At 44.3% G+C, this 19,839-nt stretch overlaps 1 pseudogene across 1 annotated transcript; it reads left to right on the forward strand.

Moving 5' to 3' along the window:
• Positions 1-4,062: 4,062 nt before the first annotated feature.
• On the forward strand, positions 4,063-8,050 carry LOC308090975 (ubiquitin carboxyl-terminal hydrolase 7-like; annotated as a pseudogene). Its single transcript has 3 exons — positions 4,063-4,131; positions 6,097-6,161; positions 6,291-8,050. The product of its transcript is annotated as a ubiquitin carboxyl-terminal hydrolase 7-like (transcript).
• Positions 8,051-19,839: the final 11,789 nt, after the last annotated feature.

The raw sequence follows: 19,839 nt of genomic DNA on the forward strand, positions 1-19,839 counted from the left end.
TGCGGTCATTAAGGGCGGTATCAGGACCAACAAGGACACAAAGGTTCACATTATGTGAACCTTTGTGTTCGTGTTATTCTACTTAATATGTGAATCACATATTAAGTAGAATTAAAACAGAAGAGGCAGTTATGTCTTTTAAAAAAGATTTAAAGAACCAAAACTGGAATAAGGTCTATGTAGATGATGTGAATGAATCATACAATACTTTTTTGTCCACATTAACTGCTCTCTATGATAAGAACTGTCCTCTAGTGAAGAAAACAGTCAAAAAGACATATATGTGTCATCACAGAGATGTAAATACGCCGCTTAGCCGGTACCACATGGGGAGCCACACAGAAGACACTGCGCATCTCCACCGAGGCCCTGGTCTTCACGGCTGCCGAGTACTGCGCCCCAGTCTGGTGCCGCAGCTCCCACGTGAAGAAGCTGGACACTGCCCTCAACGGCGCCTTACGGACCGTCTCTGGATGCCTACGAGCCACTCCAACTCACCAACTACCTGTCCTAGCTGGTATCGCCCCAGCAGAGGTCAGACGGGAAGGAGCCATGCTGGCCCTTGCCCGGAAGGCACAGTTGAGTGAATCCCACCTCCTCCACAAGACCATCACGGAGAGACCGCAGCGCAAGCGCCTCAAGTCCCGGCGTCCCTTTGCGATACAGGCCCAGGAATTGCTCAATACAACACCAGCTGACATCAGCAAGGCATCCTGGGTCAAGGCAAGGTGGAGGGAACAGTGGAAAGCAGCAGAACCATCTAGGCTCCACAACTACATCAACGATCCCACAGATGTCCCTGGCCAGCACCTGCCCCGTAAGCAGTGGACAACCCTCAACCGCCTGAGGACAGGTGTGGGACGCTTCGGTGAAGCAATGCAACGGTGGGGCCTCTCGGACAGTGCCCACTGTGAATGTGGAGACCCCCTACAGACTGTGGAACACATCATGACCAGCTGCCCGAAACACCGCCCACCACATGGCGACCTAGGCTTGATGAACCTGGATGACGAAACGCTGGACTGGCTTGCTGCAACGGAGCTGAGGATCTGATGACATACGCAAGAAGAAGAAGATTGTTGTTTGTTTTGTTTATTTTTTTGTTTTTTGGTTTTGTTTTGCTTTTTAACTTGTTTTTGTTGTTTAAATGAAAGTGTGTAAACACTGGGGCGGAAAGCCAAAATATTTGTTCTTAAAGTTTGAGATATTTGAGACATATAAAGAAGGGGTAGGACCTGATAAGTTTTCACAAAACTTCTTCCTACTCCTTTTTCGGACTATAGTTCAAGGATGTTTAGGATAATTTTGGCGCTGTTTTTTTATTAATTCTTTCTTCTTTTTTTTCTCCTTTGTCTTTTCTCATTTATATATTTTTTAATATGTTTGAAATAAATAAATAAATGAAATTGTAGATCTGCTATTTTTTAATAGCCAAATAAATCAAAAGATGACACAGATACTTTCCTGGTCTAAATGTTGTTTTTTTAAGCCATTTAAGCTATAACTAGGCTAAGTTTGAACTTAGTGTGAGGTGGTGCAACTGGCTCCTGGTGTATTAGCTGTCAAATATGTAAATATGTGTTATCACAGAGATGTAAATATGTCTGTGTTATCACAGAGATGTAAATATGTCTGTGTTATCACAGAGATGTAAATATGTCTGTGTTATCACAGAGATGTAAATATGTCTGTGTTATCACAGAGATGTAAATATGTCTGTGTTATCACAGAGATGTAAATATGTCTGTGTTATCACAGAGATGTAAATATGTCTGTGTTATCACAGAGATGTAAATATGTCTGTGTTATCACAGAGATGTAAATATGTCTGTGTTATCACAGAGATGTAAATATGTCTGTGTTATCACAGAGATGTAAATATGTCCGTGTTATCACAGAGATGTAAATATGTCTGTGTTATCACAAAGATGTAAATATGTCTGTGTTATCACAGAGATGTAAATATGTCTGTGTTATCACAGAGATGTAAATATGTCTGTGTTATCACAGAGATGTAAATATGTCCGTGTTATCACAGAGATGTAAATATGTCCGTGTTATCACAGAGATGTAAATATGTCCGTGTTATCACAGAGATGTAAATATGTCCGTGTTATCACAGAGATGTAAATATGTCCGTGTTATCACAGAGATGTAAATATGTCTGTGTTATCACAGAGATGTAAACATGTCTGTGTTATCACAGAGATGTAAATATGTCTGTGTTATCACAGAGATGTAAATATGTCTGTGTTATCACAAAGATGTAAATATGTCTGTGTTATCACAGAGATGTAAATATGTCTGTGTTATCACAAAGATGTAAATATGTCTGTGTTATCACAAAGATGTAAATATGTCTGTGTTATCACAAAGATGTAAATATGTCTGTGTTATCACAGAGATGTAAATATGTCTGTGTTATCACAGAGATGTAAATATGTCTGTGTTATCACAGAGATGTAAATATGTCTGTGTTATCACAGAGATGTAAATATGTCTGTGTTATCACAGAGATGTAAATATGTCTGTGTTATCACAGAGATGTAAATATGTCTGTGTTATCACAGAGATGTAAATATGTCTGTGTTATCACAAAGATGTAAATATGTCTGTGTTATCACAAAGATGTAAATATGTCTGTGTTATCACAGAGATGTAAATATGTCTGTGTTATCACAAAGATGTAAATATGTCTGTGTTATCACAGAGATGTAAATATGTCTGTGTTATCACAGAGATGTAAATATGTCTGTGTTATCACAAAGATGTAAATATGTCTGTGTTATCACAGAGATGTAAATATGTCTGTGTTATCACAAAGATGTAAATATGTCTGTGTTATCACAGAGATGGAACATGGATGAAATGACACAGGAATGTTTGTACATTCTCACTGTTAACTAGTTGTACGAACGCTTGTTTTCTATTGCTGTATTGATTATTGGATTGTTTATTGGATCTTGTTTAGTCGATACACTTATTTGTTTTAGCTCATGCTCATTAGGTAACTGATATATTGCACTTTTACCTTAGCGCTAGGTATACTCTTGGTTGCTTGTTTTTGCAGAAAATGCACTAAAGACTTCTGGTGATTAGTAGTTTTCGTTCCCTACCTATGTTGAATACACTTATTGTAAGTCGCTTTGGATAAAAGCGTCTGCTAAATGACTGTAATGTAATGTAATGTAATGTAGATGCATGATATTTTGATATGTCCTTCGCTATGAGTTCCACTATTCTATGGTGACGTGCTATGTACATCCCTTTGTATGCATAGCAGCCATTCAAGATGTGTGACAGTGTTTCAGTGATCTGTTCTGTGGTGCAGGCAATGCGGAACCTGAGTGCTGGGGAACCAGATGGAGAGGTTGAGTCTGGTGGGAAGGACTTGTATTTTTTGGCTAAAAGTACAAAATGTGCAAAAATGCATAATTCACCTGCAGAGCAGATGTTTGTAGAAACAAAATACACACACGTGTAACTGATGGAAGTTTGCAACAGTCGATCTACACATTTTGTGAGTATTCTTTCCATGACTTTTTTTTTCCTGTGTACAAATGCCAATGCACACACGTGTGTAGATCTCACTGTACGAGCGCTCAAATCAACTTTACAAGCTCTCGCATATTTTGCAACAGTCATATCGCGCAATATCCGTGCGCAATAGTTTTAGGAATTTGTGACGCATGATGTGCAGATTTGTGCTGTTGCAAAAGACTGATTTGAGAGGTTGTAAATCAGCAATTTGAAGTTGACTTATTTGCGATTGTACTGGAAAATGGGCTCAAGTAAAAAGAAAAAATACATGTATAATGCTGGATTACAAGTGTGCAACTGTGATTTACTCGTGTGTGTGTGCATTTTTTCTATGCCCTCAAATTAGTTGTTTTCCTTTGTGTGAATACGTGTGTGTGTGGATGACGGATTACAGATTGCAAATTCCAACCTAAAACTGTTCGGATCGCATATTACGAGTGCTCAATTCAAATCTATTTGCTCACGAATTATGCAACATATCCATCTCCATAGTAGCCCATACATTATGTCCGTATGGGCATAATGCACAACTACTCGACATCTACACGCTCAGGCGGTTCTCCAGAGACGCTCGATCCGTGTGAGACACGAGTAACGCAGAGTCATCTGCATATTAAAATACATCACATGAACAAGCCGCCAACAAGACATCCACTCTTTGTTCTCTCCCAGACAAGTATTTTGGCAGGAGCACCTGTCAAGTTAACCTGACACCGTCAAATGGAAGAAGCTTGCGACACACATTTGTTTCACAGCCTACTTCCCATCTGAGACTCCGGTCGCAGAATCGATGACAGACGGTTTTTCTTTTTTTCAAGCTACTAGGCAGGTGATTGGATGATCCCGCCCCTAGCAGCCGCTGATTGGTTCGGACACGCAGTGTTCGGGCAGCCTTACTCCCTACGCAATCCCAGACCTCCCTGAAATCAAATGCAAATGAGATTTCCGGAGGGAGGGGGTTTACCAGGCTACTGTCAAGTATCTTATCAGTTCAAAATAAAATCAAGTAGAGTAGGATTTTCTAAAGCCTCGATCATTATTCTTTTTTTTTTGTGGCTATTGTTCTCCTCAAAATAGGTACAGTATGCTAGGCTTAAGTGGTTAATGTAAATAAATACAGTTCAGGCACAGGCCAACCCTGGAGTAACTCTGAGGACCCCCTAGAGGTCCCGGACATCCTGTAGGAGAGGCGTTGTAAAGGGTAATGACTTTGAGGGGCACGGTGGCGCAGTCGGTAGCGCTGTCGCCTCACAGCTAGAAGGTCCTGGGGGGCGCCGTGGGCGCTGGGGGTGTGTCTTCTCCTCCGCGTCATCAGTGCCCATACCCTAGGTTGGTGAAAGGGCCTACTCTGTGTGGAGTTTGCATGTTCTCCCCGTGTCTCCTAAGGTAGTTAATACCCTCACATAAACATGCAGTAATCCTGGTCTCTATACTGCCTCCCCCTGGTCAGCCGGAGCCCCTGATGGAGGGGAAAGGAACTGGTTGGATTAACGTGTTCCTTCCACGCGTTACGTCCTACCGGGGAAACTCTCCCCTGTCAGGTGACAAGAAGGTCAGTTGGCTCTCATGCATTGAAGGGGGCATGAGCTCGGCCCTGGCCTCCCTAGGCTGGTGGGGGGAGTGTAGTGCACAGGATCACTTAGAAAATTGGCACCGGTTGAAAAAAGGGTTACAAAATCGAGGGATAAAAATTATAGGGAAAAAAAAGAAAAAGGGTAATGACTTTGGCCCTTTTCAGGTCTTGCGGGAAAATGCCCAAGTCTACAGAGAGGAAACATGTGTGTGATATTCAGAGCATCGGCATCTCTCAGCAAGAGTGGAGGTGTTCCTTTCAGGCCTATGGCCTTCATACATACATGGCCTTCATGTAGTTTACCTCATCTCTCAGACAGAGTGGAGGTGTTCCTTTGGCCTTCATGTAGTTTACCTCATCTCTCAGACAGAGTGGAGGTGTTCCTTTGGCCTTCATGTAGTTTACCTCATCTCTCAGACAGAGTGGAGGTGTTCCTTTGGCCTTCATGTAGTTTACCTCATCTCTCAGACAGAGTGGAGGTGTTCCTTTGGCCTTCATGTAGTTTACCTCATCTCTCAGACAGAGTGGAGGTGTCCCTTTGGCCTTCATGTAGTTTACCTCATCTCTCAGACAGAGTGGAGGTGTCCCTTTGGCCTTCATGTAGTTTACCTCATCTCTCAGACAGAGTGGAGGTGTTCCTTTGGCCTACATGTAGTTTACCTCATCTCTCAGACAGAGTGGAGGCGTTCCTTTGGCCTACATGTAGTTTACCTCATCTCTCAGACAGAGTGGAGGTGTCCCTTTGGCCTTCATGTAGTTTACCTCATCTCTCAGACAGAGTGGAGGTGTTCCTTTGGCCTACATGTAGTTTACCTCATCTCTCAGACAGAGTGGAGGCGTTCCTTTGGCCTACATGTAGTTTACCTCATCTCTCAGACAGAGTGGAGGTGTCCCTTTGGCCTACATGTAGTTTACCTCCGCTAGCAACCTCGTCACCACTCACACTTATACCTCTTGCAATAGTGCGGTGTTCATTTCCGTAGTATGGTGCCAGAAAGGTGTCATATGGTGACACCAATGGTGTAGAGACCATATTTGGACATGGCTGGTGAGTGGTGACGCCACGCTACACCACACATTATTATATTTAGAACGGCTCACCAACCAGCTCAACTGGTTCTCCATTAGGCAGTTTGTGCTCCATTTCCGTTTGCCACTGCACTTCCCTGAGTCCAAGCTCAGTGAGGTTCTCCTACTCGGACATCGCTCGGCAGCTGGTGGAACGTCTGCATGGAGGAGATGAGGGTAGAGGAGCAGAGAAGAAAGGATTTGCTGGAAGCGCATCTCTACATACTGGTCAATATAGTGACAGAGGACCAGTTCCATGGTCACCAGGGTCATGACATGTATGACGAGTGGAAGGTGGACTACAGGGTGTTCAAGGTGCTGAAGAGCGCCAAGCTGCAGGAGTTTATCAAGTTACTTTCCCAGAGGATGGGTTTCTCACAGGACCAGATGAGACTGTGGTCCATGAAGAAAAGGACGAACCAAACCAAACGTCCTTCCCTGCTGGGCGAAGATGACTTCAACAGGTCCATGGACTCATTGAGTAACCGTGATAATAATTATTGTTGCTACAACAGGACACCATGTCATGAGAACCACTGGACAATATTTCTGGAGACGGTGGATCCAGAGATTTCCGCCAGTGGGGTCACGTTACCCAAGTTTGACAAAACACGTGACTTCATGTTGTTACTGAAGATGTATGATCCCCAAACCATCAGCTTACATTATTGTGGACATATCTTCACACCTAAATCCTGCAAAATTTTAGACCTGTTCCCACTCATGTGTGAGAGAGCAGGGTGTCAGCCGGGGACAAGCCTCCTCATCTATGAGGAAGTGAAGCCCAACCTAACGAGGCAGATACAGAACTTTGACGTTTCTCTCGACACGGCTGTGGATAATGTAAGCGATGGCGTGGTCATTATTGTCTTCCAGAAGGACGACCCAGAGAATAACAGCAGTGCGCTGCCCACGGCTAAGGACTACTTCCAGGACGTGTACAACCGAGTGGAGGTCATCTTCTGTGAGAAGACCCCCAACCCCAGAGACCCCAGTGACCCCGGCTCCGTGGTCACACTCTCAAACCGCATGAAACAAATGCAGGTGGTGAAGACAGTGGCTCAGATAATGAACACGGACGGCATGATGCTACAGTTATTCACACTCTGTAGTGACGGTTACCGCCCCATCAAATATGAACCTGAGGGAACGCTGGAAGCAATGCTGCAACAACAGTTCTTCAAGCCACGACAGCCAACGAAGCTCTACTACCAACGGTTGAAGGTCGAGATCACAGGCTTTGAGAACAGGAGGAGTTTCAAGACCATATGGCTCAACAGCCAGTTCAAAGAGGAGGAGATCACCCTCTACCCACACAAAAACGGCTGTGTGCGGGACCTGCTGGAGTGTAAAAAGTCAGTCGATCTCTCGGACAAAGGCTCTGAGAAACTCAGACTGTTGGAGTTAGATTCATGTAATCCTAAAATCACAAAATTGCACCAGGAGGATGAACTGCTAGATAGTTCACAGCTTAAGGATCATTACTATCATTGCTATCGCACCTTCAGAATAGAGGAGATTCCAGTAGATCAGGTAGACCTGGACAAGGACAACGAGATGTTGATTCCCGTCGCTCACTTCCACAAGGAACGCTACCACTCCTTTGGAGTCCCCTTCCTGCTCAGGATCAGACAGGGTGAGTCGTTCCGCGAGGTGATGAAGAGGATTCAGACCACGTTGGACGTCCAAGAGAAGGAGTTTGAGAAGTTCAAGTTTGTAATTGTGATCGGCTGGTGTCCTCCTAAGTACATCACTGAGGATGTGTACCACATCAACCTGAAGGACTTTACTACAGTACAGCCTATGTACAGTTACTACAATCAACCTGTGCCCTGGCTGGGGTTGGATCACGTAAACAAAGCTAAATAAAAAAAATGTAAATGGTGCATTTGTAAAGCGCTTTTATCCAAAGCGCTTTACATAGATCACATTCACCCATTCATACATACACCAATGGAGGAGGAAACCATGCGGTTCTATACTCTATTCAGGTCCAAATGGGAAAAATAACATGTGTTCCAATGGATCCAATGTATTCAGTCAAATGCTCCTGTTCATTTTACATTGGTTCAATATATCTGTAAAAAATAAATACAAATAAAAACAATTATAAAAAAGAGAGGGAGACATAATACTTAACACATTCATTACCAGCTCAATTAGGACCCTGCCAACGCAACCCTATTCTAGAGGGAACATTCACCGAAAACAGCTACAGTAGCTGTTTGAGCTGTTTGAGCTGTTTGAGCTGCTGTTTTAGCTGTTTTACCTGTTCTAGCTGTTCTAGCTGTTTGAGCTGTTTGAGCTGTTTGAGCTGCTGTTTTAGCTGTTTTACTTGTTCTAGCTGTTCTAGCTGTTTGAGCTGTTTGAGCTGCTGTTTTAGCTGTTTTACCTGTTCTAGCTGTTCTAGCTGTTTGAGCTGTTTGAGCTGTTTGAGCTGCTGTTTTAGCTGTTTTACCTGTTCTAGCTGTTCTAGCTGTTTGAGCTGTTTGAGCTGTTTGAGCTGCTGTTTTAGCTGTTTTAGCCGTTTTAGCTGTTTTACCTGTTTTAGCTGTTTTAGCTGTTCTAGCTGTTTGAGCTGTTTGAGCTGTTTTCGGCGAAGAGGTTTGGCGTAGAGGGGGAAAAGAGCGGACCAAGTACAGCGCTAAAGGTCATGTTTACTAAGTATTGAGGGTTTAAGTGGTTAAATGTCTGAAAATATTATAAAAGAAGATATTACAAACAAAAACATGACTTGACACAACACTGATGACAGTCCGGTTAGTCTATGAAGCTATCTATGGAAATCTATGAAACAATCTGCAACACAATTGTATACAACATGTAGTGTGGGGGGTCCCCGCTTCATCTCTCTCTCTCTCTCTCTCTCTCAGCTAAGGGGTCCTTGGCCTGAGAAACATTGAAAACCCCTGCTGTAGATTAAAACGTCCAGTTTCAATCGATAACGTTAAAAACCACCAGCCAAGCAAAGTCTAAAACCTTGGTGTAGTCATGGACTTTAAACAGCCATATTAAAGGGATAGTTCACCCCAAAATGACTTATTTTCTATCGATTACACACCCCCATAGAGACTTGAATTCATGTAGATTTCTTTGTTTTTGTCTCATTTCTAAGCCAATAATTTGATGACCGGCGGCGGCTCCGGTAGGAGACTCTAAGTGTCAACTTTGAGTCTCCTACCGGAGACATTAGCATCTTCCCACCGGTCATCAAATTATTGTCTTAGGAATGCGACAAAAACAAAAAAATCTACATGAATTCAAGGCTTCATAGGGTGTGTAATTGATAGAGAATAAGTCTTTTGGGGGGTGAACTATCCCTTTAACACAATCACAAGGTCAGCCTACTATCACGTCAAAAATATGCATGACGGTTTAAAGGACTTACTTATGTCTCTTATGTCTTGAGCATACTAAATAAATAAAAAAATATATAGGAAAATGTAACTTCTGGAAGGGCGTAATTTTCAAGATGGTGTTCGTGATAGCTGCCTACAGAGCTGCCAAGTCTCACGCTTTGAGAGTGAGAGTCATGCAATTTGACCTCTTCTCACGCCTCACTTGCCATTTCACACGCTTTTCCCCCTCTCACAGCAAAAAAAAAAGAACCGGGTGGAAAACGGAACGCTCGTCCTAAAACACACTGCCCCATTTTTTTCGCAGACCGTGGCCGCCGGATTAGACCCGGGTTGAGGGTGTTTTAGGACGACGGTTGAACTGTCGTCCTAAAACACTCTCGCATTGACGAGAAACGCAGCCCCAAAACACACTCACCCCCATTTTTTTCGCCGACCGAGCCCGCCGGATATACCCGGGGCGAGCACGTTTTGGGACGAGGCGTTCTTGTATTCCATCACGCCCACCAGCCTACATGTGATTTCATTCACTGGCTTGTTTACAAGTCAAATTTGGGGAAAGAAAATAATCAGGAGCTCAAAAACATAATGAGAGGATACAAGAGCTATCTGTGCAAAAGCTGCGAAGTGTGCCGATTTAAGCAAGTATTTTTAAACAGTGAAAGCTACCGAGGAAAAAGACACAGAAAGTGTTTAGACGACTCAAACTAGCGACCACGGGCAGTTATCATCAAATCCAAAGATTTGTTGTGAATAATTATAAACAAACAACTTCCTGTTGCTTCCAAGTTGGGGGAGAGTTTGACCAAAACCGAAGGCATTGAAAAGGAGGACACAGAGAATGTTGCGGTCATCAGAGATCAAAGGATTTAGATGCTGCCATTATGATAATGTCAGGAGCAACCAGACAACACTACGACCAGGTAGGGTCCAAGTGTTTCCAAATGGACTGCAGTCTGCACAGAACCCTATCCATCAGATCCAAAGTAGACTAGTTTTTTGCGACCAAAAGACCATGTATTATGCAAGTACATAATGAAGTTGACCAAAGTTTCTCAGCTGCATTATATTTGTTATTAGTGTCTATATGTCCTCTGAAACAAAGGGGTTTATAGTGAGAACTTACTTAAGCTGCTTTATAAATAAAGCACTTTGAAACTGAAGTTGATGATAATTGATAACAAAATTCAAAAATGAAATAAGCCCCCCCCCCCCCGCGACGTTTCCTTTTTGCCACACATCTACACTTCATGGAGTACATTCTTTTGTACCGAATTAACCGACTTAAAGTAATATAAACCGGAAATAAAAGGAGAATAACCGCGAAAAACCGAACATTTCCGCGCGTGCGGCCACGCAGCGCGCGTGCATGTGTGGCGCTCGTGCATGTGATGACACTAAAGTCTCACTCCTAGATTTTCGTGAAACTTTGGGAGCTTAAAATGGCACGGAGCACACAGCACAGCAGAGCGCAGTACAGCACACAACACAGCAGAGCGCAGTACAGCACACAGCACACAGCACACAGTACACAGCACACAGTACACAGCACAGTACAGTACACAGCACACAGCACACAGCACACAGCACACAGCACACAGTACACAGCACACAGTACACAGCACACAGTACACAGTACACAGCACACAGCACACAGTACACAGCACACAGTACACAGCACAGTACAGTACACAGCACACAGCACACAGCACACAGCACACAGCACACAGCACACAGCACACAGTACACAGCACACAGTACACAGTACACAGCACACAGCACACAGTACACAGCACACAGCACACAGTACACAGCACACAGCACACAGTACACAGCACACAGCACACAGTACACAGCACACAGTACACAGCACAGTACAGTACACAGCACACAGCACACAGCACACAGCACACAGCACACAGCACACAGCACACAGTACACAGCACACAGTACACAGCACACAGTACACAGCACAGTACAGTACACAGCACACAGCACACAGCACAGCAGAGCGCAGTACAGCACACAACACAGCACACAGCACACAGCACACAGCACACAGCACACAGTACACAGCACACAGTACACAGCACAGTACAGTACACAGCACACAGCACAGTACAGCACACAGCACACAGCACAGTACAGCACACAGTACACAGCACAGTACAGCACACAGCACACAGCACACAGCACACAGCACACAGCACACAGCACACAGCACACAGCACACAGTACACAGCACACAGTACACAGTACACAGCACACAGCACACAGCACACAGCACACAGCACACAGCACACAGCACAGTACACAGCACACAGCACACAGCACACAGCACACAGTACACAGCACACAGCACACAGTACACAGCACACAGCACACAGCACACAGCACACAGCACACAGCACACAGCACACAGCACACAGCACACAGCACAGTACACAGCACACAGCACACAGCACACAGCACACAGCACACAGCACACAGCACACAGCACACAGCACACAGCACACAGCACACAGCACACAGCACAGTACACAGCACACAGCACACAGCACACAGCACACAGTACACAGCACACAGCACACAGTACACAGCACACAGCACACAGTACACAGCACACAGTACACAGCACACAGTACACAGCACAGTACAGTACACAGCACACAGCACACAGCACACAGTACACAGCACAGTACAGTACACAGCACACAGTACACAGCACACAGTACACAGCACACAGTACACAGCACAGTACAGTACACAGCACACAGCACACAGCACACAGTACACAGCACACAGCACAGTACAGTACAGTACACAGCACACAGCACACAGTACACAGCACACAGTACACAGCACAGTACAGTACACAGCACACAGCACACAGCACACAGCACACAGCACACAGCACACAGCACACAGCACACAGCACACAGCACACAGCACACAGCACACAGCACACAGCACACAGCACACAGCACACAGCACACAGCACACAGCACACAGTACACAGCACACAGCACACAGCACACAGCACACAGCACACAGCACACAGCACACAGCACACAGTACACAGCACACAGCACACAGCACACAGCACAGTACACAGCACACAGTACACAGCACACAGCACACAGCACACAGCACACAGCACACAGCACACAGCACACAGCACACAGCACACAGCACAGTACACAGCACACAGTACACAGCACACAGCACACAGCACACAGCACACAGCACACAGTACACAGCACACAGCACAGTACACAGCACACAGCACACAGCACACAGCACACAGCACACAGCACACAGCACACAGCACACAGCACACAGCACACAGCACACAGTACACAGCACACAGCACAGTACACAGCACACAGTACACAGCACACAGCACACAGCACACAGCACACAGCACACAGCACACAGCACACAGCACACAGTACACAGCACACAGCACAGTACACAGCACACAGCACACAGCACACAGCACACAGCACACAGCACACAGCACACAGCACACAGTACACAGCACAGTACAGTACACAGCACACAGCACACAGCACACAGCACACAGTACACAGCACACAGCACACAGCACAGTACAGCACACAGCACACAGCACACAGTACACAGCACAGTACAGTACACAGCACACAGCACACAGCACACAGCACACAGCACACAGCACAGTACAGTACACAGCACACAGCACACAGCACACAGCACACTACAGCACAGTACAGCACACAGCACACAGCACACAGCACACAGCACACAGCACAGTACAGCACACAGCACACAGCACAGTACAGCACACAGCACACAGCACACAGTACACAGCACACAGCACAGTACAGCACACAGCACACAGCACACAGCACACAGCACAGTACAGCACACAGCACACAGCACACAGCACACAGCACAGTACAGCACACAGCACACAGCACACAGCACAGTACAGCACACAGCACACAGCACACAGCACACAGCACAGTACAGCACACAGCACACAGCACACAGCACAGTACAGCACACAGCACACAGCACACAGCACAGTACAGCACACAGCACACAGCACACAGCACAGTACAGCACACAGCACACAGCACACAGTACACAGCACAGTACAGCACACAGCACACAGCACAGCAGAGCGCAGTACAGCACACAGCACACCAGAGCGCAGTACAGCACACAACACAGCAGAGCGCAGTACAGCACACAGCACACAGCACACAGCACACAGTACACAGCACAGTACAGCACACAGCACACAGCACACAGCACAGCAGAGCGCAGTACAGCACACAGCACACAGCACAGCAGAGCGCAGTACAGCACACAGCAAACAGCACACAGCATAGCACACAGCACAGCACACAGCATAGCACACAGCACAGCACACAGCACAGTACAGCACACAGCACACAGCACAGCAGAGCGCAGTACAGCACACAGAACAGTACAGCACACAGTACAGCACACAGCACAGTACAGCACACAGCACAGTACAGCACACAGCACAGTACAGCACACAGAACACTCATGGAGCTACTTGCGGATTATACTAGGGTCAGTCCACTCTAGGTGGACACGCACTGACCTTTTGCACCTTAATCCCTTGTATAACGCACTGACTTTTTTTGGTCTTTTTTATTGTGCTCCTTTTCCTCTAAGCACCTTAACGTCCATTGTCTATCATGCACAGTATAAGTATAACATGCACAGTATACAATACATTGCTGCTATGCTCAGGCACCTTAGTTTAGTTTTTTTAGTTTTTATTATCTCAGGTAATTTGTAAATATGTAGATAACTTGTCTGGCCTTCTGTTGCTCTCTTGTTTTGATCTCCTTCCCACTTACCCCCCACCCTCTTCTTCTCCCCCCCCCCCCCTCTTCTTTCTATGGAAACTAACGTTGCGATGGGAACGATGTACAAAAAATAATTTCACCCACTTTTTACCTTGTAAACCTGTGATGTGACAATAAAACTGATTCTGATTCTGATTCTGAGAACAGTACAGCACACAGAACAGTACAGCACACAGTACAGTACAGCACACAGCACAGTACAGCACACAGCACACAGCACAGCAGAGCGCAGTACAGCACACAGCACACAACACAGTACAGCACACAACACAGTACAGCACACAACACAGTACAGCACACAACACAGTACAGCACACAACACAGTACAGCACACAGTACAGTACAGCACACAACACAGTACAGCACACAACACAGTACAGCACACAACACAGTACAGCACACAGTACAGTACAGCACACAACACAGTACAGCACACAACACAGTACAGCACACAGTACAGTACAGCACACAGCACAGTACAGCACACAGCACACAGCACAGCAGAGCGCAGTACAGCACACAGCACACAACACAGTACAGCACACAGTACAGTACAGCACACAACACAGTACAGCACACAGTACAGTACAGCACACAACACAGTACAGCACACAACACAGTACAGCACACAACACAGTACAGCACACAACACAGTACAGCACACAACACAGTACAGCACACAACACAGTACAGCACACAGTACAGTACAGCACACAGCACAGTACAGCACACAGCACAGTACAGCACACAACACAGTACAGCACACAACACAGTACAGCACACAGTACAGTACAGCACACAACACAGTACAGCACACAGTACAGTACAGCACACAACACAGTACAGCACACAACACAGTACAGCACACAACACAGTACAGCACACAACACAGTACAGCACACAACACAGTACAGCACACAACACAGTACAGCACACAGTACAGTACAGCACACAGCACAGTACAGCACACAGCACACAGCACAGCAGAGCGCAGTACAGCACACAGCACACAACACAGTACAGCACACAACACAGTACAGCACACAACACAGTACAGCACACAACACAGTACAGCACACAACACAGTACAGCACACAACACAGTACAGCACACAACACAGTACAGCACACAGCACAGCATAGATTCACATCAGCCTTAAATTCCAGAGCCACCCAGTCATTAGGTCCCAATATGACAGCACAGTCACATTAGAACACAACATACAACACACAGAAAAGAAAGGACATATTAACGGGATCATTTGAATCAGTCACTCCATAGAGACTTGAATTCATGGATATGTTTTAGTTTGTGTCTCATTCCTAAGACAATAATTATGATGACCAGCGGACCGGTAGGCAGCGGTTCCGGTAGGAGACACAAAGGAGACTCTTTGTGTCTCCTACCAGAACCGCTGCCGCTCATCAGATTATTGTCTTAGGAATGAGACAAAAACTAAAAACATCCATGAATTCAATAGGGGAAAAAAATGTCATTTTGGGGGTGAACTATCCCTTTAAACAAGGTTCCTACCTTGAGCCGTCTTCTACTTCATCAGTGATGCCAGGGTCAAGGGTCAAACTGTGGAACCCATGGATAGAGAGATAAAGTCTCTCTCTCTCTCTCTCTCTCTCTCTCTCTCTCTCTCTCTCTCTCTCTCTCTCTCTCTCTCTCTCTCTCTCTCTCTCTCTCTCTCTCTCTCTCTCTCTCTCTCTCTCTCTCTCTCTCTCTCTCTCTCTCTCTCTCTCTCTCTCTCTCTCTCCACCCCCCCCTTAGTTTTGGCTATTCAATAAATAGCAGATCTACAAGCTCATAGCGCGGCACCGAGTGTCGCGCTATGAGCTTGTAGATCTGCTATTTATATTGAAAAAAAATCAGGAAAATGTGTGCAAATCTTCGAATATATGTTTTAAAAGCGAACATTTTTTAACTCAAATCTGTGCTTCTGGGGGTCCCTGGCACAAAACGATTTTCAGATGGGGGTCCGCGGCCAAATGTATATCAATTTAGGGGTCCAAAGGTTGTAAACCACTGCTCTAGTGCGGCTTCAAACCAGAACTCCAGCCATTGAGTTTCTCTCCTCAGTCAATATGTGTTCACTTCCTCCCCAGCAGGCCACTGCAGGTAATCAGTGTGTTGCCAGATCTTGTAAAAGAAACAAGCGGCCAGGTCTGTGAAAACAAGGCCAAAAGAAGCAACTATAGGCTCAGTTTTACCACTTTACATCGGCTATTTGAAAATAGCAGATCAACAAGCTGTGTCACATCACGACATGTTGTGAGCTTGTAGATCTGCTATTTTAAAAAAAATAACATTGGGACATATAACATATAACAATAACATCAACATCAACACAAATCTTGTATGGGGGTCCCTGGCACCAAATATGTTCAGATGGGGGTCTGCGACTCACTGCGAAATACATATTAATCTGGGGGTCCTTGATATGACAAAAATGTGGGAACGACTGGTTTAAAAAACATTAGAAAGCAGGCCCAATTAAGCAACTACACAAAAACAAAGGCCCCACATTGCTATTATAAGCAGACATGGCAACACTAGTAAACAGGAAACTCATTGATATGGGGCTCCCCACCTCATAGATATATATAAAGGCTAGATGACTCACCCGCGCTGCTGGCCAATGGAGTACGACGTTGCCACATGGCGGCCATCTTGAAACAGTCATTCATAACATTATGTCTATGGTGCATATACTTTAAAATAACTAAATTATATTTAAAAAAAAAACATGATTATAATTATAATTATGCAGTATCATAACTACATCTTTGGTGTTTACAACACACCAAACCGTTTGAAAATCGGATGAAAATTGAGCACGCTATGGTTATTTCAAAGTATATGCACCATAGACATAATGTTATGAATGACTGTTTCAAGATGGCCGCGGTTGAGCTACGCTTGCGCCGCCCCCTTGAGCCATCTAGCCTTTATATATATCTATGCCCCACCTACCCTACTCCCTTACCTGCCCACAGTGGGCCCACAGTGGGCCCACAGTGGGCATGGCCAAAATTGATACACACACAAACTCAGCTGTAGGCGATAAATGGCATGAGGCTAAATGCTATAGTACTAAGCAGCTAGCTGTAGTGGTAGCTGTAAGCAAGGCTACGCTACGCACCTGAGTGGAGAATCCAATTATTTGTAACTGTCTCACTCTCTGACATAACCGTCTCACTCCCTGACACGACTGTCTCACTCCCTGACACAACTGTCTCACTCTCTGACACAACCGTCTCACTCCCTGGCAACACTGTCATTACATATAAGTTAATTTCACTCTTTTACCTACAAATATAACGCTGCAGCTTGCATCAATCACCTGCTGTCTCTCCATTTCATGTGTGTGTGTGGGTGTGGGTGTGTGTGTGTGTGTGTGTGTTCGGGGGGGGCAGCAGTATTGCCAGACAGTGAGACATTTTGCAGAAGAAATAAGCAACCAAGGTGTATAAAAACAAGCCAGAAAAAAAGCGACTATAGGTCATATGAGCACTTTAAACCTATTATGCATCGGATATTCAACGCGTTATGAGCTTGTAGATCTGCTATTTTCACAAACAAGTACTGGGGAAAAAATATGCTCCTCATTGACCTACGTTGTACGGTGAAACAGCTCTCAAAGTCACTCTTTTAGCACATAAACAAACACAAACAAAGCTGATTCAGACAATATAGAACATCACAAAACCCAGTACTGTTTTGTTTTTTTAATATAAAAATGTTAACTTCCTGTTAATTTTACTACTTGAAGATCCGGATCCGGATCCACGGTTTCTTCATAATAAAAATAGCAAAATCAACAGGAAGTTCTATATTGTCTGAATCAACTTTGTTTGCGTTTGTTTATGTGCTAAAACAAGATTTGAGTTAGAATTTTGACATCTACAGTACAAGCTCATAGCACGGCACTCGGTGCTATGAGCTTGTAGATCTGCTATTTTTTTTATTCCGGTCTTAAGTTAAAAGAAAAAAATAATCTGAGTACTTCTTCACATTTAATGACATTTATTTAATGTATTGAATGAATGAATTGATTAATGGATGATTTTATTTGCCACTACAATAATATAATATGGTCACATACAGTATTGAAATAACATCAGGATAGCACCACAAAACAATAAGACATAATCTGTCCTATCTTTACCGTAACCTGAAAAGCAACAGTTTTGGACATATGAGATTTCCACCCGACAGCGACTATATACTTCTATTATTATTTTTGGAAGAAGAAGACCTCACTTTTGTAGCTTTTGATTATTAATTAAAGATGAATTCCTCCATGTTCCCCATGGAGGAATTCGTCTTTAATTAATACGGATAGCGGAAGAGCAGAAAACCACTGAAAGTGTTATGTTTGTAATCATCATCATAAAGTCTACGGCCTCCAGGGAGACGCATGGAGACGTCACTCCCCTCCCCCATCTGTAGAATCAGTGCGTTTGATATGTAGGTATTGCCTTCAGTTCCATTCACTACATTCCACAGGATCCTCCGGCCGCTGTGGTAGAGGCTGACTCCCATCCATTCTCCTTTGCTACCGAGGAACGCAGTGAATCTGAAGTAGTAGACTCCCTTGACTGGTGCTGTGAAACAACCTGCGTCAGAAGAGGAACACTTGTTTATACAGAGACACTATAGACCAGCGGTTCACAAACCTTTTAGTTCGAGACCCAAAAGAGACACTTTATGTCTCCCCGGCCGGGACCCAAACAACTAGTGAAAATAGCAGATTGTAGACGTCTGAGTCTGATATTTTCACTACTTATTTTAATTTTTTCCCCCCTGATTCATGGAATTCCTTAGATGTTGTTATTTATTCATTACATTCTTTGATATATATTTACTTTATTATTATTTATGAAACATTTTGATGGATTTTTAAAAATGTATTGAAATAATACTAAAACAAAATGTAGGAAACATAAAATAAAGGGTATTTACTAACGACCCACAAATAGGTCCTGATCCAGACTGTTCTTAGATCAGTGTTCATTTTGTCACTAAAACTCTGACCACAAAGGTTTGTCCACCTTTTTTTCACTGACGGAAACTAAATAAAAACTACATAAGCTATGAAGACAAAAACCATGACTAAATAAACAGACAAATAAGACTAAAACTAGACTTATTATATAAATATAAAATAATATAAAGTATTAAGATGCCATCAAATACATTTTAGTCGACTAAAATCTATTGATATTTAGTCAACTAAAACTAGCCCCCCCCCTTTCTTTTTCTTTGTTAATTAGTTAGCCTGTTTAGTTGTCTGTTTTGTCCATTCACTTTATGTTACGTGTTGTGAGCTTGAAGATCTGCTATTTTCACTACTTCTTTTTTTTCCCCCTGATTCATGGAATTCCTTAGATTGAGTTATTTATTC

The sequence above is a fragment of the Gymnoscopelus braueri genome (genome assembly GCF_963280865.1).
Source record: "Gymnoscopelus braueri genome assembly, chromosome: 8".
NCBI lineage: Eukaryota > Metazoa > Chordata > Actinopteri > Myctophiformes > Myctophidae > Gymnoscopelus > Gymnoscopelus braueri.